Below are 21,674 nucleotides of genomic sequence, written 5' to 3'. Positions count from 1 at the left end.
TCTTGTTCTGATTATTCTTGTTGTGATGATTCTTGTTGTGATGATTCTTGTTCTGATGATTCTTGTTCTGATGATTCTTGTGATGATTCTTGTTGCAATGATTCTTGCTGTGATGATTCTTGTTCTGATGATTCTTGTTCTGATGTTTCTTGTTGTGATGATTCTTGTTGTGATGATTCTTGTTCTGATGATTCTTGTTGTGATGATTCTTGTTGCGATGATTCTTGTGATGATTCTTGTTGTGAAGATTCTTGTTGTGATGATTCTTGTTGTGATGATTCTTGTTGTGATGATTCTTGTTGCGATGATTCTTGTGGTGATGATTCTTGCTCTGATGTTTATTGTGATGATTCTTGTTGTGATAATTCTTGTTGTGATGATTCTTGTTGTGATGACTCTTGTTGTGATGATTCTTGTTGCGATGATTCTTGTTGCGATGATTCTTGTTGCGATGATTCTTGTTGCGATGATTCTTGTTGCGATGATTCTTGTTGCGATGATTCTTATTGTGAGGATTCTTGTTGTGATGATTGTTGTTGTGATGATTCTTGTTGTGATGATTCTTGTTGCGATGATTCTTGTTGCGATGATTCTTGTTGCGATGATTCTTGTTGTGATGATTCTTGTGAGGATTCTTGTTGTGATGATTCTTGTTGTGATGATTCTTGTTGTGATGATTCTTGTTCTGATAATTCTTGTTGTGATGATTGTTGTTGTGATGATTCTTTTTGTGATGATTCTTGTGATGATTCTTGTTGTGATGATTCTTGTTGTGATGATTCTTGTTGTGATGATTCTTTTTCTGATGATTCTTGTTGTGATGATTCTTGTTGTGATGATTCTTGTTGTGATGATTCGTGTTGTGATGATTCTTGTGATGATTCTTGTTATGATGATTCTTGTTGTGATGATTCTTGTTGTGATGATTCTAGTTCTGATGATTCTTGTGCTGATGGTTATTGTTGTGATGATTCTTGTTGTGATGATACTCGTTGCGATGATTCTTGTTGTGTTGATTCTTGTTGTGAAGATTCTTGTTGTGATGATTCTTGTTCTGATGATTCTTGTGCTGATTCTTGTTGCGATGATTCTTGTTGCGATGATTCTTGTTGTGATGATTCTTGTTCTGATTATTCTTGTTGTGATGATTCTTGTTGTGATGATTCTTGTTGTGATGATTCTTGTTCTGATGATTCTTGTGATGATTCTTGTTGCAATGATTCTTGCTGTGATGATTCTTGTTCTGATGATTCTTGTTCTGATGATTCTTGTTGTGATGATTCTTGTTGTGATGATTCTTGTTCTGGTGATTCTTGTTGTGATGATTCTTGTTGCGATGATTCTTGTGATGATTCTTGTTGTGAAGATTCTTGTTGTGATGATTCTTGTTGTGATGATTCTTGTTGTGATGATTCTTGTGATGATTCTTGTTGCGATGATTCTTGTGGTGATGATTCTTGCTCTGATGTTTCTTGTGATGATTCTTGTTGTGATGATTCTTGTTGTGATGATTCTTGTTGGGATGATTCTTGTTGCGATGATTCTTGTTGCGATGATTCTTGTTGCGATGATTCTTGTTGCGATGATTCTTGTTGCGATGATTCTTGTTGCGATGATTCTTGTTGTGAGGATTCTTGTTGTGATGATTGTTGTTGTGATGATTCTTGTTGTGATGATTCTTGTTGCGATGATTCTTGTTGCAAGGATTCTTGTTGCGATGATTCTTGTTGTGATGATTCTTGTGAGGATTCTTGTTGTGATGATTGTTGTTGTGATGATTCTTGTTGTGATGATTCTTGTTCTGATAATTCTTGTTGTGATGATTGTTGTTGTGATGATTCTTTTTGTGAAGGTTCTTGTGATGATTCTTGTTGTGATGATTCTTGTTGTGATGATTCTTGTTGTGATGATTCTTTTTCTGATGATTCTTGTGATGATTCTTGTTGTGATGATTCTTGTTGTGATGATTCTTGTTGTGATGATTCTTCTGATGATTCTTGTTATGATGATTCTTGTTGTGATGATTCTTGTTGTGATGATTCTAGTTCTGATGATTCTTGTTCTGATGATTCTTGTTCTGATGATTCTTGTGATGATTCTTGTTGTGATGACTCTTGTGATGATACTTGTTGTGATGATTCTTGTTGTGATGATTCTTGTTGCGATGATTCTTGTGATGATTCTTGTTGTGAAGATTCTTGTTGTGATTATTCTTGTTGTGATGATTCTTGTTGTGATGATTCTTGTTGTGATGATTCTTGTTGTGATGATTCTTGTTGCGATGATTCTTGTTGTGTTGATTCTTGTTGTGAAGATTCTTGTTGTGATGATTCTTGTTGTGATGATTCTTGTGATGATTCTTGTTGCGATGATTCTTGTTGTGATGATTCTTGTTGTGATGATTCTTGTTGTGATGATTCTTGTTCTGATGATTCTTGTTCTGATGATTTTTGTGATGATTCTTTTTGTGATGATTCTTGTTCTGATGATTCTTGTTCTGATGATTTTTGTTGTGATGATTCTTGTTCTGATGATTCTTGTTCTGATGTTTCTTGTGATGATTCTTGTTGCGATGATTCTTGTTGTGATGATTCTTGTTCTGATGATTCTTGTGATGATTCTTGTGATGATTCTTGTTGTGATGATTCTTGTTGTGAAGATTCTTGTTGTGAGGATTCTTGTTGTCATGATTCTTGTGATGATTCTTCTTGTGATGATTCTTGTTGTGATGATTCTTGTTGTGATGATTCTTGTTCTGTTGATTCTTGTTATGATGATTCTTGTTGTGATGATTCTTGTTCTCCTGATTCTTGTTGTGATGATTCTTGTTGTGATGATTCTTGTGATGATTCTTGTTGTGATGATTCTTGTGATGATTCTTGTTGTGATGATTCTTGTTGTGATGATTCTTGTTGTGATGATTCTTGTTGTGATGATTCTTGTTGTGATGATTCTTGTTGTGATGATTCTTGTGATGATTCTTGTTGTGAAGATTCTTGTTCTGATGATTCTTGTTGTGATGATTCTTGTTGTGATGATTCTTGTTCTGATGGTTATTGTTGTGATGATTCTTGTTGTGATGATACTCGTTGCGATGATTCTTGTTGTGTTGATTCTTGTTGTGAAGATTCTTGTTGTGATGATTCTTGTTCTGATGATTCTTGTGCTGATTCTTGTTGCGATGATTCTTGTTGCGATGATTCTTGTTGTGATGATTCTTGTTCTGATTATTCTTGTTGTGATGGTTCTTGTTGTGATGATTCTTGTTGTGATGATTCTTGTTCTGATGATTCTTGTGATGATTCTTGTTGCAATGATTCTTGCTGTGATGATTCTTGTTCTGATGATTCTTGTTCTGATGATTCTTGTTGTGATGATTCTTGTTGTGATGATTCTTGTTCTGATGATTCTTGTTGTGATGATTCTTGTTGCGATGATTCTTGTGATGATTCTTGTTGTGAAGATTCTTGTTGTGATGATTCTTGTTGTGATGATTCTTGTTGTGATGATTCTTGTGATGATTCTTGTTGTGATGATTCTTGTGGTGATGATTCTTGCTCTGATGTTTCTTGTGATGATTCTTGTTGTGATAATTCTTGTTGTGATGATTCTTGTTGTGATGCTTCTTGTTGTGATGATTCTTGTTGTGATGATTCTTGTTGTGATGATTCTTGTTGCGATGATTCTTGTTGTGTTGATTCTTGTTGTGAAGATTCTTGTTGTGATGATTCTTGTTCTGATGATTTTTGTGATGATTCTTGTTGCGAGGATTCTTGTTGTGATGTTTCTTGTTGTGATGATTCTTGTGATGATTCTTGTTGCGATGATTCTTGTTGCGACGATTCTTGTTGCGATGATTCTTGTTGCGATGATTCTTGTTGTGAGGATTCTTGTTGTGATGATTGTTGTTGTGATGATTCTTGTTGTGATGATTCTTGTTGCGATGATTCTTGTTGCAAGGATTCTTGTTGCGATGATTCTTGTGATGATTCTTGTGAGGATTCTTGTTGTGATGATTGTTGTTGTGATGATTCTTGTTGTGATGATTCTTGTTCTGATAATTCTTGTTGTGATGATTGTTGTTGTGATGATTCTTTTTGTGAAGGTTCTTGTGATGATTCTTGTTGTGATGATTCTTGTTGTGATGATTCTTGTTGTGATGATTCTTTTTCTGATGATTCTTGTGATGATTCTTGTTGTGATGATTCTTGTTGTGATGATTCTTGTTGTGATGATTCTTCTGATGATTCTTGTTATGATGATTCTTGTTGTGATGATTCTTGTTGTGATGATTCTAGTTCTGATGATTCTTGTGATGATTCTTGTTGTGATGACTCTTGTGATGATACTTGTTGTGATGATTCTTGTTGTGATGATTCTTGTTGCGATGATTCTTGTGATGATTCTTGTTGTGAAGATTCTTGTTGTGATTATTCTTGTTGTGATGATTCTTGTTGTGATGATTCTTGTTGTGATGATTCTTGTTGTGATGATTCTTGTTGCGATGATTCTTGTTGTGTTGATTCTTGTTGTGAAGATTCTTGTTGTGATGATTCTTGTTGTGATGATTCTTGTGATGATTCTTGTTGCGATGATTCTTGTTGTGATGATTCTTGTTGTGATGATTCTTGTTGTGATGATTCTTGTTCTGATGATTCTTGTTCTGATGATTTTTGTGATGATTCTTTTTGTGATGATTCTTGTTCTGATGATTCTTGTTCTGATGATTTTTGTTGTGATGATTCTTGTTCTGATGATTCTTGTTCTGATGATTCTTGTGATGATTCTTGTTGCGATGATTCTTGTTGTGATGATTCTTGTTCTGATGATTCTTGTGATGATTCTTGTGATGATTCTTGTTGTGATGATTCTTGTGAAGATTCTTGTTGTGAGGATTCTTGTTGTCATGATTCTTGTGATGATTCTTGTGATGATTCTTGTTGTGATGATTCTTGTTGTGATGATTCTTGTTCTGTTGATTCTTGTTATGATGATTCTTGTTGTGATGATTCTTGTTCTCCTGATTCTTGTTGTGATGATTCTTGTTGTGATGATTCTTGTGATGATTCTTGTTGTGATGATTCTTGTGATGATTCTTGTTGTGATGATTCTTGTTGTGATGATTCTTGTTGTGATGATTCTTGTTGTGATGATTCTTGTTGTGATGATTCTTGTTGTGATGATTCTTGTGATGATTCTTGTTGTGAAGATTCTTGTTCTGATGATTCTTGTTGTGATGATTCTTGTTGTGATGATTCTTGTTCTGATGGTTATTGTTGTGATGATTCTTGTTGTGATGATACTCGTTGCGATGATTCTTGTTGTGTTGATTCTTGTTGTGAAGATTCTTGTTGTGATGATTCTTGTTCTGATGATTCTTGTGCTGATTCTTGTTGCGATGATTCTTGTTGCGATGATTCTTGTTGTGATGATTCTTGTTCTGATTATTCTTGTTGTGATGATTCTTGTTGTGATGATTCTTGTTGTGATGATTCTTGTTCTGATGATTCTTGTGATGATTCTTGTTGCAATGATTCTTGCTGTGATGATTCTTGTTCTGATGATTCTTGTTCTGATGTTTCTTGTGATGATTCTTGTTGCGATGATTCTTGTTGTGATGATTCTTGTTCTGATGATTCTTGTGATGATTCTTGTGATGATTCTTGTTGTGATGATTCTTGTTGTGAAGATTCTTGTTGTGAGGATTCTTGTTGTCATGATTCTTGTGATGATTCTTCTTGTGATGATTCTTGTTGTGATGATTCTTGTTGTGATGATTCTTGTTCTGTTGATTCTTGTTATGATGATTCTTGTTGTGATGATTCTTGTTCTCCTGATTCTTGTTGTGATGATTCTTGTTGTGATGATTCTTGTGATGATTCTTGTTGTGATGATTCTTGTGATGATTCTTGTTGTGATGATTCTTGTTGTGATGATTCTTGTTGTGATGATTCTTGTTGTGATGATTCTTGTTGTGATGATTCTTGTTGTGATGATTCTTGTGATGATTCTTGTTGTGAAGATTCTTGTTCTGATGATTCTTGTTGTGATGATTCTTGTTGTGATGATTCTTGTTCTGATGGTTATTGTTGTGATGATTCTTGTTGTGATGATACTCGTTGCGATGATTCTTGTTGTGTTGATTCTTGTTGTGAAGATTCTTGTTGTGATGATTCTTGTTCTGATGATTCTTGTGCTGATTCTTGTTGCGATGATTCTTGTTGCGATGATTCTTGTTGTGATGATTCTTGTTCTGATTATTCTTGTTGTGATGGTTCTTGTTGTGATGATTCTTGTTGTGATGATTCTTGTTCTGATGATTCTTGTGATGATTCTTGTTGCAATGATTCTTGCTGTGATGATTCTTGTTCTGATGATTCTTGTTCTGATGATTCTTGTTGTGATGATTCTTGTTGTGATGATTCTTGTTCTGATGATTCTTGTTGTGATGATTCTTGTTGCGATGATTCTTGTGATGATTCTTGTTGTGAAGATTCTTGTTGTGATGATTCTTGTTGTGATGATTCTTGTTGTGATGATTCTTGTGATGATTCTTGTTGTGATGATTCTTGTGGTGATGATTCTTGCTCTGATGTTTCTTGTGATGATTCTTGTTGTGATAATTCTTGTTGTGATGATTCTTGTTGTGATGCTTCTTGTTGTGATGATTCTTGTTGTGATGATTCTTGTTGTGATGATTCTTGTTGCGATGATTCTTGTTGTGTTGATTCTTGTTGTGAAGATTCTTGTTGTGATGATTCTTGTTCTGATGATTTTTGTGATGATTCTTGTTGCGAGGATTCTTGTTGTGATGTTTCTTGTTGTGATGATTCTTGTGATGATTCTTGTTGCGATGATTCTTGTTGCGACGATTCTTGTTGCGATGATTCTTGTTGCGATGATTCTTGTTGTGAGGATTCTTGTTGTGATGATTGTTGTTGTGATGATTCTTGTTGTGATGATTCTTGTTGCGATGATTCTTGTTGCAAGGATTCTTGTTGCGATGATTCTTGTTGTGATGATTCTTGTGAGGATTCTTGTTGTGATGATTGTTGTTGTGATGATTCTTGTTGTGATGATTCTTGTTCTGATAATTCTTGTTGTGATGATTGTTGTTGTGATGATTCTTTTTGTGAAGGTTCTTGTGATGATTCTTGTTGTGATGATTCTTGTTGTGATGATTCTTGTTGTGATGATTCTTTTTCTGATGATTCTTGTGATGATTCTTGTTGTGATGATTCTTGTTGTGATGATTCTTGTTGTGATGATTCTTCTGATGATTCTTGTTATGATGATTCTTGTTGTGATGATTCTTGTTGTGATGATTCTAGTTCTGATGATTCTTGTGATGATTCTTGTTGTGATGACTCTTGTGATGATACTTGTTGTGATGATTCTTGTTGTGATGATTCTTGTTGCGATGATTCTTGTGATGATTCTTGTTGTGAAGATTCTTGTTGTGATTATTCTTGTTGTGATGATTCTTGTTGTGATGATTCTTGTTGTGATGATTCTTGTTGTGATGATTCTTGTTGCGATGATTCTTGTTGTGTTGATTCTTGTTGTGAAGATTCTTGTTGTGATGATTCTTGTTGTGATGATTCTTGTGATGATTCTTGTTGCGATGATTCTTGTTGTGATGATTCTTGTTGTGATGATTCTTGTTGTGATGATTCTTGTTCTGATGATTCTTGTTCTGATGATTTTTGTGATGATTCTTTTTGTGATGATTCTTGTTCTGATGATTCTTGTTCTGATGATTTTTGTTGTGATGATTCTTGTTCTGATGATTCTTGTTCTGATGATTCTTGTGATGATTCTTGTTGCGATGATTCTTGTTGTGATGATTCTTGTTCTGATGATTCTTGTGATGATTCTTGTGATGATTCTTGTTGTGATGATTCTTGTTATGAAGATTCTTGTTGTGAGGATTCTTGTTGTCATGATTCTTGTGATGATTCTTGTGATGATTCTTGTTGTGATGATTCTTGTTGTGATGATTCTTGTTCTGTTGATTCTTGTTATGATGATTCTTGTTGTGATGATTCTTGTTCTCCTGATTCTTGTTGTGATGATTCTTGTTGTGATGATTCTTGTGATGATTCTTGTTGTGATGATTCTTGTGATGATTCTTGTTGTGATGATTCTTGTTGTGATGATTCTTGTTGTGATGATTCTTGTTGTGATGATTCTTGTTGTGATGATTCTTGTTGTGATGATTCTTGTGATGATTCTTGTTGTGAAGATTCTTGTTCTGATGATTCTTGTTGTGATGATTCTTGTTGTGATGATTCTTGTTCTGATGGTTATTGTTGTGATGATTCTTGTTGTGATGATACTCGTTGCGATGATTCTTGTTGTGTTGATTCTTGTTGTGAAGATTCTTGTTGTGATGATTCTTGTTCTGATGATTCTTGTGCTGATTCTTGTTGCGATGATTCTTGTTGCGATGATTCTTGTTGTGATGATTCTTGTTCTGATTATTCTTGTTGTGATGATTCTTGTTGTGATGATTCTTGTTGTGATGATTCTTGTTCTGATGATTCTTGTGATGATTCTTGTTGCAATGATTCTTGCTGTGATGATTCTTGTTCTGATGATTCTTGTTCTGATGATTCTTGTTGTGATGATTCTTGTTGTGATGATTCTTGTTCTGATGATTCTTGTTGTGATGATTCTTGTTGCGATGATTCTTGTGATGATTCTTGTTGTGAAGATTCTTGTTGTGATGATTCTTGTTGTGATGATTCTTGTTGTGATGATTCTTGTGATGATTCTTGTTGCGATGATTCTTGTGGTGATGATTCTTGCTCTGATGTTTCTTGTGATGATTCTTGTTGTGATAATTCTTGTTGTGATGATTCTTGTTGTGATGCTTCTTGTTGTGATGATTCTTGTTGTGATGATTCTTGTTGTGATGATTCTTGTTGCGATGATTCTTGTTGTGTTGATTCTTGTTGTGAAGATTCTTGTTGTGAGGATTCTTGTTCTGATGATTCTTGTGATGATTCTTGTTGCGAGGATTCTTGTTGTGATGTTTCTTGTTGTGATGATTCTTGTGATGATTCTTGTTCTGATGATTCTTGTGATGATTCTTGTTGCGATGATTCTTGTTGTGATGATTCTTGTTCTGATGATTTTTGTTGTGATGATTCTTGTTGTGATGATTCTTGTTCTGATGATTCTTGTGATGATTCTTGTTGCGATGATTCTTGTTGTGATGATTCTTGTTGTGATGATTCTTGTTGTGATGATTCTTGTTGTGATGATTCTAGTTATGATTCTTGTTCTGATGATTCTTGTTGTGATGATTCTTGTTGTGAGGATTCTTGTTGTCATGATTCTTGTGATGATTCATGTTGTGATGATTCTTGTTGTGATGATTCTTGTTGTGATGATTCTTGTTCTGTTGATTCTTGTTATGATGATTCTTGTTGTGATGATTCTTGTTCTCATGATTCTTGTTGTGATGATTCTTGTGATGATTCTTGAAATGATTCTTGTTGTGATGATTCTTGTGATGATTCTTGTTGTGATGATTCTTGTTGTGATAATTCTTGTTGTGATGATTCTTGTTGTGATGATTCTTGTTGTGATGATTCTTGTTGTGATGAATCTTGTTGTGATGCTTCTTGTTCTGATGATTCTTGTTGCGATGATTCTTGTTGTGCTGATTCTTGTGGTGATGATTCTTGCTCTGATGCTTCTTGTGATGATTCTTGTTCTGATGATTCTTGTTGCGATGATTCTTGTTGTGCTGATTCTTGTGGTGATGATTCTTGCTCTGATGTTTCTTGTGATGATTCTTGTTGCGATGATTCTTGTTGTGCTGATTCTTGTGGTGATGATTCTTGCTCTGATGTTTCTTGTGATGATTCTTGTTGTGATGATTCTTGTTGTGATGATTCTTGTTGTGATGATTCTTGTTGTGATGATTCTTGTTGTGATGATTCTTGTTGCGATGATTCTTGTTGCGATGATTCTTTTTGCGATGATTCTTGTTGCGATGATTCTTGTTGCGATGATTCTTGTTGTGATGATTCTTGTTTCGATGATTCTTGTTGTGATGATTCTTGTTGTGATGATTCTTGTTGTGATGATTCTTGTTGTGATGATTCTTGTTGTGATGATTCTTGTTGCGATGATTCTTGTTGTGATGATTACTGTTGTGATGATTGTTGTTGTGATGATTCTTGTTGTGATGATTCTTGTTGCGATGAATCTTGTTGCGATGATTGTTGTTGTGATGATTCTTGTTGTGATGATTCTTGTTGTGATGATTCTTGTTCTGATGATTCCTGTTGTGAGGATTCTTGTTGTGATGATTGTTGTTGTGATGATTCTTGTTGTGATGATTCTTGTTCTGATTATTCTTGTTGTGATGATTGTTGTTGTGATGATTCTTTTGGTGATGATTCTTGTTGTGATGATTCTTGTTGTGATGATTCTTGTTGTGATGATTCTTGTTGTGATGATTCTTGTTGCGATGATTCTTGTTGTGATGATTACTGTTGTGATGATTGTTGTTGTGATGATTCTTGTTGTGATGATTCTTGTTGCGATGAATCTTGTTGCGATGATTGTTGTTGTGATGATTCTTGTTGTGATGATTCTTGTTGTGATGATTCTTGTTCTGATGATTCCTGTTGTGAGGATTCTTGTTGTGATGATTGTTGTTGTGATGATTCTTGTTGTGATGATTCTTGTTCTGATTATTCTTGTTGTGATGATTGTTGTTGTGATGATTCTTTTGGTGATGATTCTTGTTGTGATGATTCTTGTTGTGATGATTCTTGTTGTGATGATTCTTTTTCTGATGATTCTTGTGATGATTCTTGTTGTGATGATTCTTGTTGTGATGATTCTTGTGATGATTCTTGTTATGATGATTCTTGTTGTGATGATTCTTGTGATGATTCTAGTTCTGATGATTCTTGTTCTGATGATTCTTGTTCTGATGATTTTTGTGATGATTCTTTTTGTGATGATTCTTGTTCTGATGATTCTTGTTCTGATGATTTTTGTTGTGATGATTGTTGTTCTGATGATTCTTATTCTGATGATTCTTGTGATGATTCTTGTTGCGATGATTCTTGTTGTGATGATTCTTGTTCTGATGATTCTTGTGATGATTCTTGTGATGATTCTTGTTGTGATGATTCTTGTTGTGAAGATTCTTGTTGTGAGGATTCTTGTTGTCATGATTCTTGTGATGATTCTTCTTGTGATGATTCTTGTTGTGATGATTCTTGTTGTGATGATTCTTGTTCTGTTGATTCTTGTTATGATGATTCTTGTTGTGATGATTCTTGTTCTCCTGATTCTTGTTGTGATGATTCTTGTTGTGATGATTCTTGTGATGATTCTTGTTGTGATGATTCTTGTGATGATTCTTGTTGTGATGATTCTTGTTGTGATGATTCTTGTTGTGATGATTCTTGTTGTGATGATTCTTGTTGTGATGATTCTTGTTGTGATGATTCTTGTGATGATTCTTGTTGTGAAGATTCTTGTTCTGATGATTCTTGTTGTGATGATTCTTGTTGTGATGATTCTTGTTCTGATGGTTATTGTTGTGATGATTCTTGTTGTGATGATACTCGTTGCGATGATTCTTGTTGTGTTGATTCTTGTTGTGAAGATTCTTGTTGTGATGATTCTTGTTCTGATGATTCTTGTGCTGATTCTTGTTGCGATGATTCTTGTTGCGATGATTCTTGTTGTGATGATTCTTGTTCTGATTATTCTTGTTGTGATGATTCTTGTTGTGATGATTCTTGTTGTGATGATTCTTGTTCTGATGATTCTTGTGATGATTCTTGTTGCAATGATTCTTGCTGTGATGATTCTTGTTCTGATGATTCTTGTTCTGATGATTCTTGTTGTGATGATTCTTGTTGTGATGATTCTTGTTCTGATGATTCTTGTTGTGATGATTCTTGTTGCGATGATTCTTGTGATGATTCTTGTTGTGAAGATTCTTGTTGTGATGATTCTTGTTGTGATGATTCTTGTTGTGATGATTCTTGTGATGATTCTTGTTGCGATGATTCTTGTGGTGATGATTCTTGCTCTGATGTTTCTTGTGATGATTCTTGTTGTGATAATTCTTGTTGTGATGATTCTTGTTGTGATGCTTCTTGTTGTGATGATTCTTGTTGTGATGATTCTTGTTGTGATGATTCTTGTTGCGATGATTCTTGTTGTGTTGATTCTTGTTGTGAAGATTCTTGTTGTGATGATTCTTGTTCTGATGATTCTTGTGATGATTCTTGTTGCGAGGATTCTTGTTGTGATGTTTCTTGTTGTGATGATTCTTGTGATGATTCTTGTTCTGATGATTCTTGTGATGATTCTTGTTGCGATGATTCTTGTTGTGATGATTCTTGTTCTGATGATTTTTGTTGTGATGATTCTTGTTGTGATGATTCTTGTTCTGATGATTCTTGTGATGATTCTTGTTGCGATGATTCTTGTTGTGATGATTCTTGTTGTGATGATTCTTGTTGTGATGATTCTTGTTGTGATGATTCTAGTTATGATTCTTGTTCTGATGATTCTTGTTGTGATGATTCTTGTTGTGAGGATTCTTGTTGTCATGATTCTTGTGATGATTCATGTTGTGATGATTCTTGTTGTGATGATTCTTGTTGTGATGATTCTTGTTCTGTTGATTCTTGTTATGATGATTCTTGTTGTGATGATTCTTGTTCTCATGATTCTTGTTGTGATGATTCTTGTGATGATTCTTGAAATGATTCTTGTTGTGATGATTCTTGTGATGATTCTTGTTGTGATGATTCTTGTTGTGATAATTCTTGTTGTGATGATTCTTGTTGTGATGATTCTTGTTGTGATGATTCTTGTTGTGATGAATCTTGTTGTGATGCTTCTTGTTCTGATGATTCTTGTTGCGATGATTCTTGTTGTGCTGATTCTTGTGGTGATGATTCTTGCTCTGATGCTTCTTGTGATGATTCTTGTTCTGATGATTCTTGTTGCGATGATTCTTGTTGTGCTGATTCTTGTGGTGATGATTCTTGCTCTGATGTTTCTTGTGATGATTCTTGTTGCGATGATTCTTGTTGTGCTGATTCTTGTGGTGATGATTCTTGCTCTGATGTTTCTTGTGATGATTCTTGTTGTGATGATTCTTGTTGTGATGATTCTTGTTGTGATGATTCTTGTTGTGATGATTCTTGTTGTGATGATTCTTGTTGCGATGATTCTTGTTGCGATGATTCTTTTTGCGATGATTCTTGTTGCGATGATTCTTGTTGCGATGATTCTTGTTGTGATGATTCTTGTTTCGATGATTCTTGTTGTGATGATTCTTGTTGTGATGATTCTTGTTGTGATGATTCTTGTTGTGATGATTCTTGTTGTGATGATTCTTGTTGCGATGATTCTTGTTGTGATGATTACTGTTGTGATGATTGTTGTTGTGATGATTCTTGTTGTGATGATTCTTGTTGCGATGAATCTTGTTGCGATGATTGTTGTTGTGATGATTCTTGTTGTGATGATTCTTGTTGTGATGATTCTTGTTCTGATGATTCCTGTTGTGAGGATTCTTGTTGTGATGATTGTTGTTGTGATGATTCTTGTTGTGATGATTCTTGTTCTGATTATTCTTGTTGTGATGATTGTTGTTGTGATGATTCTTTTGGTGATGATTCTTGTTGTGATGATTCTTGTTGTGATGATTCTTGTTGTGATGATTCTTTTTCTGATGATTCTTGTGATGATTCTTGTTGTGATGATTCTTGTTGTGATGATTCTTGTGATGATTCTTGTTATGATGATTCTTGTTGTGATGATTCTTGTTGTGATGATTCTAGTTCTGATGATTCTTGTTCTGATGATTCTTGTGATGATTCTTGTTGTGATGACTCTTGTGATGATACTTGTTGTGATGATTCTTGTTGTGATGATACTTGTTCCGATGATTCTTGTGATGATTCTTGTTGTGAAGATTCTTGTTGTGATGATTCTTGTTGTGATGATTCTTGTTGTGATGATTCTTGTTGTGATGATTCTTGTTGTGATGATTCTTGTTGCGATGATTCTTGTTGTGTTGATTCTTGTTGTGAAGATTCTTGTTGTGATGATTCTTGTTGTGATGATTCTTGTGATGATTCTTGTTGCGATGATTCTTGTTGTGATGATTCTTGTTGTGATGATTCTTGTTGTGATGATTCTTGTTGTGATGATTCTTGTGATGATTCTTTTTGTGATGATTCTTGTTCTGATGATTCTTGTTCTGATGATTTTTGTTGTGTTGATTCTTGTTCTGATGATTCTTGTTCTGATGATTCTTGTGATGATTCTTGTTGCGATGATTCTAGTTGTGATGATTCTTGTTCTGATGATTCTTGTGATGATTGTTGTTGTGATGATTCTTGTTCTGATGATTCTTGATGTGAAGATTCTTGTTGTGAGGATTCTTGTTTTCATGATTCTTGTGATGATTCTTGTTGTGATGATTCTTGTTGTGATGATTCTTGTTGTGATGATTCTTGTTCTGTTGATTCTTGTTATGATGATTCTTGTTGTGATGATTCTTGTTCTCCTGATACTTGTTGTGATGATTCTTGTTGTGATGATTCTTGTGATGATTCTTGTTGTGATGATTCTTGTGATGATTCTTGTTGTGATGATTCTTGTTGTGATGATTCTTGTTGTGATGATTCTTGTTGTGATGATTCTTGTGATGATTCTTGTTGTGAAGATTCTTGTTCTGATGATTCTTGTTGTGATGATTCTTGTTGTGATGATTCTTGTTCTGATGGTTATTGTTGTGATGATTCTTGTTGTGATGATACTCGTTGCGATGATTCTTGTTGTGTTGATTCTTGTTGTGAAGATTCTTGTTCTGATGATTCTTGTTCTGATGATTCTTGTGCTGATTCTTGTTGCGATGATTCTTGTTGCGATGATTCTTGTTGTGATGATTCTTGTTCTGATTATTCTTGTTGTGATGATTCTTGTTGTGATGATTCTTGTTGTGATGATTCTTGTTCTGATGATTCTTGTGATGATTCTTGTTGCAATGATTCTTGCTGTGATGATTCTTGTTCTGATGATTCTTGTTGTGATGATTCTTGTTGTGATGATTCTTGTTCTGATGATTCTTGTTGTGATGATTCTTGTTGCGATGATTCTTGTGATGATTCTTGTTGTGAAGATTCTTGTTGTGATGATTCTTGTTGTGATGATTCTTGTTGTGATGATTCTTGTTGCGATGATTCTTGTGGTGATGATTCTTGCTCTGATGTTTATTGTGATGATTCTTGTTGTGATAATTCTTGTTGTGATGATTCTTGTTGTGATGATTCTTGTTGTGATGATTCTTGTTGTGATGATTCTTGTTGCGATGATACTTGTTGCGATGATTCTTGTTGCGATGATTCTTGTTGCGATGATTCTTGTTGCGATGATTCTTGTTGCGATGATTCTTGTTGCGATGATTCTTGTTGTGAGGATTCTTGTTGTGATGATTGTTGTTGTGATGATTCTTGTTGTGATGATTCTTGTTGCGATGATTCTTGTTGCGATGATTCTTGTTGCGATGATTCTTGTTGTGATGATTCTTGTGAGGATTCTTGTTGTGATGATTCTTGTTGTGATGATTCTTGTTGTGATGATTCTTGTTCTGATAATTGTTGTTGTGATGATTGTTGTTGTGATGATTCTTTTTGTGATGATTCTTGTGATGATTCTTGTGATGATTCTTGTTGTGATGATTCTTGTTGTGATGATTCTTTTTCTGATGATTCTTGTTGTGATGATTCTTGTTGTGATGATTCTTGTTGTGATGATTCGTGTTGTGATGATTCTTGTGATGATTCTTGTTAAGATGATTCTTGTTGTGATGATTCTTGTTGTGATGATTCTAGTTCTGATGATTCTTGTGCTGACGGTTATTGTTGTGATGATTCTTGTTGTGATGATACTCGTTGCGATGATTCTTGTTGTGTTGATTCTTGTTGTGAAGATTCTTGTTGTGATGATTCTTGTTCTGATGATTCTTGTGCTGATTCTTGTTGCGATGATTCTTGTTGCGATGATTCTTGTTGTGATGATTCTTGTTCTGATTATTCTTGTTGTGATGATTCTTGTTGTGATGATTCTTGTTGTGATGATTCTTGTTGTGATGATTCTTGTGATGATTCTTGTTGCAATGATTCTTGCTGTGATGATTCTTGTTCTGATGATTCTTGTTCTGATGATTCTTGTTGTGATGATTCTTGTTGTGATGATTCTTGTTCTGGTGATTCTTGTTGTGATGATTCTTGTTGCGATGATTCTTGTGATGATTCTTGTTGTGAAGATTCTTGTTGTGATGATTCTTGTTGTGATGATTCTTGTGATGATTCTTGTTGCGATGATTCTTGTGGTGATGATTCTTGCTCTGATGTTTCTTGTGATGATTCTTGTTGTGATGATTCTTGTTGTGATGATACTTGTTGTGATGATTCTTGTTGTGATGATTCTTGTTGCGATGATTCTTGTTGCGATGATTCTTGTTGCGATGATTCTTGTTGCGATGATTCTTGTTGCGATGATTCTTGTTGCGATGATTCTTGTTGTGAGGATTCTTGTTGTGATGATTGTTGTTGTGATGATTGTTGTTGTGATGATTCTTGTTGCGATGATTCTTGTTGCGAGGATTCTTGTTGCGATGATTCTTGTTGTGATGATTCTTGTGAGGATTCTTGTTGTGATGATTGTTGTTGTGATGATTCTTGTTGTGATGATTCTTGTTCTGATAATTCTTGTTGTGATGATTGTTGTTGTGATGATTCTTTTTGTGAAGGTTCTTGTGATGATTCTTGTTGTGATGATTCTTGTTGTGATGATTCTTGTTGTGATGATTCTTTTTCTGATGATTCTTGTTGTGATGATTCTTGTTGTGATGATTCTTGTTGTGATGATTCTTGTTGTGATGATTCTTCTGATGACTCTTGTTTTGATGATTCTTGTTGTGATGATTCTTGTTGTGATGATTCTAGTTCTGATGATTCTTGTTCTGATGATTCTTGTTCTGATGATTCTTGTGATGATTCTTGTTGTGATGACTCTTGTGATGATACTTGTTGTGATGATTCTTGTTGTGAAGATTCTTGTTGTGATGATTCTTGTTGTGATGATTCTTGTTGTGATGATTCTTGTGATGATTCTTGTTGCGATGATTCTTGTGGTGATGATTCTTGCTCTGATGTTTCTTGTGATGATTCTTGTTGTGATAATTCTTGTTGTGATGATTCTTGTTGTGATGCTTCTTGTTGTGATGATTCTTGTTGTGATGATTCTTGTTGTGATGATTCTTGTTGCGATGATTCTTGTTGTGTTGATTCTTGTTGTGAAGATTCTTGTTGTGATGATTCTTGTTCTGATGTTTCTTGTGATGATTCTTGTTGCGAGGATTCTTGTTGTGATGTTTCTTGTTGTGATGATTCTTGTTGTGATGATTCTTGTTCTGATGATTCTTGTGATGATTCTTGTTGCGATGATTCTTGTTGTGATGATTCTTGTTCTGATGATTTTTGTTGTGATGATTCTTGTTGTGATGATTCTTGTTCTGATGATTCTTGTGATGATTCTTGTTGCGATGATTCTTGTTGTGATGATTCTTGTTGTGATGATTCTTGTTGTGATGATTCTTGTTGTGATGATTCTAGTTATGATTCTTGTTCTGATGATTCTTGTTGTGATGATTCTTGTTGTGAGGATTCTTGTTGTCATGATTCTTGTGATGATTCATGTTGTGATGATTCTTGTTGTGATGATTCTTGTTGTGATGATTCTTGTTCTGTTGATTCTTGTTATGATGATTCTTGTTGTGATGATTCTTGTTCTCATGATTCTTGTTGTGATGATTCTTGTGATGATTCTTGAGATGATTCTTGTTGTGATGATTCTTGTGATGATTCTTGTTGTGATGATTCTTGTTGTGATAATTCTTGTTGTGATGATTCTTGTTGTGATGATTCTTGTTGTGATGATTCTTGTTGTGATGAATCTTGTTGTGATGCTTCTTGTTCTGATGATTCTTGTTGCGATGATTCTTGTTGTGCTGATTCTTGTGGTGATGATTCTTGCTCTGATGCTTCTTGTGATGATTCTTGTTCTGATGATTCTTGTTGCGATGATTCTTGTTGTGCTGATTCTTGTGGTGATGATTCTTGAACTGATGTTTCTTGTGATGATTCTTGTTGCGATGATTCTTGTTGTGCTGATTCTTGTGGTGATGATTCTTGCTCTGATGTTTCTTGTGATGATTCTTGTTGTGATGATTCTTGTTGTGATGATTCTTGTTGTGATGATTCTTGTTGTGATGATTCTTGTTGTGATGATTCTTGTTGCGATGATTCTTGTTGCGATGATTCTTTTTGCGATGATTCTTGTTGCGATGATTCTTGTTGCGATGATTCTTGTGATGATTCTTGTTTCGATGATTCTTGTTGTGATGATTCTTGTTGTGATGATTCTTGTTGTGATGATTCTTGTTGTGATGATTCTTGTTGTGATGATTCTTGTTGTGATGATTCTTGTTGCGATGATTCTTGTTGTGATGATTACTGTTGTGATGATTGTTGTTGTGATGATTCTTGTTGTGATGATTCTTGTTGCGATGAATCTTGTTGCGATGATTGTTGTTGTGATGATTCTTGTTGTGATGATTCTTGTGATGATTCTTGTTCTGATGATTCCTGTTGTGAGGATTCTTGTTGTGATGATTGTTGTTGTGATGATTCTTGTTGTGATGATTCTTGTTCTGATTATTCTTGTTGTGATGATTGTTGTTGTGATGATTCTTTTGGTGATGATTCTTGTTGTGATGATTCTTGTTGTGATGATTCTTGTTGTGATGATTCTTGTTGTGATGATTCTTTTTCTGATGATTCTTGTGATGATTCTTGTTGTGATGATTCTTGTTGTGATGATTCTTGTGATGATTCTTGTTATGATGATTCTTGTTGTGATGATTCTTGTTGTGATGATTCTAGTTCTGATGATTCTTGTTCTGATGATTCTTGTGATGATTATTGTTGTGATGACTCTTGTGATGATACTTGTTGTGATGATTCTTGTTGTGATGATACTTGTTGCGATGATTCTTGTGATGATTCTTGTTGTGAAGATTCTTGTTGTGATGATTCTTGTTGTGATGATTCTTGTTGTGATGATTCTTGTTGTGATGATTCTTGTTGTGATGATTCTTGTTGCGATGATTCTTGTTGTGTTGATTCTTGTTGTGAAGATTCTTGTTGTGATGATTCTTGTTGTGATGATTCTTGTGATGATTCTTGTTGCGATGATTCTTGTTGTGATGATTCTTGTTGTGATGATTCTTGTTGTGATGATTCTTGTTGTGATGATTCTTGTGATGATTCTTTTTGTGATGATTCTTGTTCTGATGATTCTTGTTCTGATGATTTTTGTTGTGTTGATTCTTGTTCTGATGATTCTTGTTCTGATGATTCTTGTGATGATTCTTGTTGCGATGATTCTAGTTGTGATGATTCTTGTTCTGATGATTCTTGTGATGATTCTTGTTGTGATGATTCTTGTTCTGATGATTCTTGTTGTGAAGATTCTTGTTGTGAGGATTCTTGTTTTCATGATTCTTGTGATGATTCTTGTTGTGATGATTCTTGTTGTGATGATTCTTGTTGTGATGATTCTTGTTCTGTTGATTCTTGTTATGATGATTCTTGTTGTGATGATTCTTGTTCTCCTGATTCTTGTTGTGATGATTATTGTTGTGATGATTCTTGTGATGATTCTTGTTGTGATGATTCTTGTGATGATTCTTGTTGTGATGATTCTTGTTGTGATGATTCTTGTTGTGATGATTCTTGTTGTGATGATTCTTGTTGTGATGATTCTTGTGATGATTCTTGTTGTGAAGATTCTTGTTCTGATGATTCTTGTTGTGATGATTCTTGTTGTGATGATTCTTGTTCTGATGGTTATTGTTGTGATGATTCTTGTTGTGATGATACTCGTTGCGATGATTCTTGTTGTGTTGATTCTTGTTGTGAAGATTCTTGTTGTGATGATTCTTGTTCTGATGATTCTTGTGCTGATTCTTGTTGCGATGATTCTTGTTGCGATGATTCTTGTTGTGATGATTCTTGTTCTGATTATTCTTGTTGTGATGATTCTTGTTGTGATGATTCTTGTTGTGATGATTCTTGTTCTGATGATTCTTGTGATGATTCTTGTTGCAATGATTCTTGCTGTGATGATTCTTGTTCTGATGATTCTTGTTGTGATGATTCTTGTTGTGATGATTCTTGTTCTGATGATTCTTGTTGTGATGATTCTTGTTGCGATGATTCTTGTGATGATTCTTGTTGTGATGATTCTTGTTGTGATGATTCTTGTTGTGATGATTCTTGTTGCGATGATTCTTGTGGTGATGATTCTTGCTCTGATGTTTATTGTGATGATTCTTGTTGTGATAATTCTTGTTGTGATGATTCTTGTTGTGATGATTCTTGTTGTGATGATTCTTGTTGTGATGATTCTTGTTGTGATGATTCTTGTTGCGATGATTCTTGTTGCGATGATTCTTGTTGCGATGATTCTTGTTGCGATGATTCTTGTTGCGATGATTCTTGTTGCGATGATTCTTGTTGTGAGGATTCTTGTTGTGATGATTGTTGTTGTGATGATTCTTGTTGTGATGATTCTTGTTGCGATGATTCTTGTTGCGATGATTCTTGTTGCGATGATTCTTGTTGTGATGATTCTTGTGAGGATTCTTGTTGTGATGATTCTTGTTGTGATGATTCTTGTTGTGATGATTCTTGTTCTGATAATTGTTGTTGTGATGATTGTTGTTGTGATGATTCTTTTTGTGATGATTCTTGTGATGATTCTTGTGATGATTCTTGTTTTGATGATTCTTGTTGTGATGATTCTTTTTCTGATGATTCTTGTTGTGATGATTCTTGTTGTGATGATTCTTGTTGTGATGATTCGTGTTGTGATGATTCTTGTGATGATTCTTGTTATGATGATTCTTGTTGTGATGATTCTTGTTGTGATGATTCTAGTTCTGATGATTCTTGTGCTGACGGTTATTGTTGTGATGATTCTTGTTGTGATGATACTCGTTGCGATGATTCTTGTTGTGTTGATTCTTGTTGTGAAGATTCTTGTTGTGATGATTCTTGTTCTGATGATTCTTGTGCTGATTCTTGTTGCGATGATTCTTGTTGCGATGATTCTTGTTGTGATGATTCTTGTTCTGATTATTCTTGTTGTGATGATTCTTGTTGTGATGATTCTTGTTGTGATGATTCTTGTTCTGATGATTCTTGTGATGATTCTTGTTGCAATGATTCTTGCTGTGATGATTCTTGTTCTGATGATTCTTGTTCTGATGATTCTTGTTGTGATGATTCTTGTTGTGATGATTCTTGTTCTGGTGATTCTTGTTGTGATGATTCTTGTTGCGATGATTCTTGTGATGATTCTTGTTGTGAAGATTCTTGTTGTGATGATTCTTGTTGTGATGATTCTTGTGATGATTCTTGTTGCGATGATTCTTGTGGTGATGATTCTTGCTCTGATGTTTCTTGTGATGATTCTTGTTGTGATGATTCTTGTTGTGATGATACTTGTTGTGATGATTCTTGTTGTGATGATTCTTGTTG

Source organism: Somniosus microcephalus, chromosome 1 (genome assembly GCF_052327205.1).
Source record: "Somniosus microcephalus isolate GS21.2 chromosome 1, FLI_Smic_1.0, whole genome shotgun sequence".
NCBI lineage: Eukaryota > Metazoa > Chordata > Chondrichthyes > Squaliformes > Somniosidae > Somniosus > Somniosus microcephalus.
Note: the sequence above shows the minus strand (reverse complement) of the source record.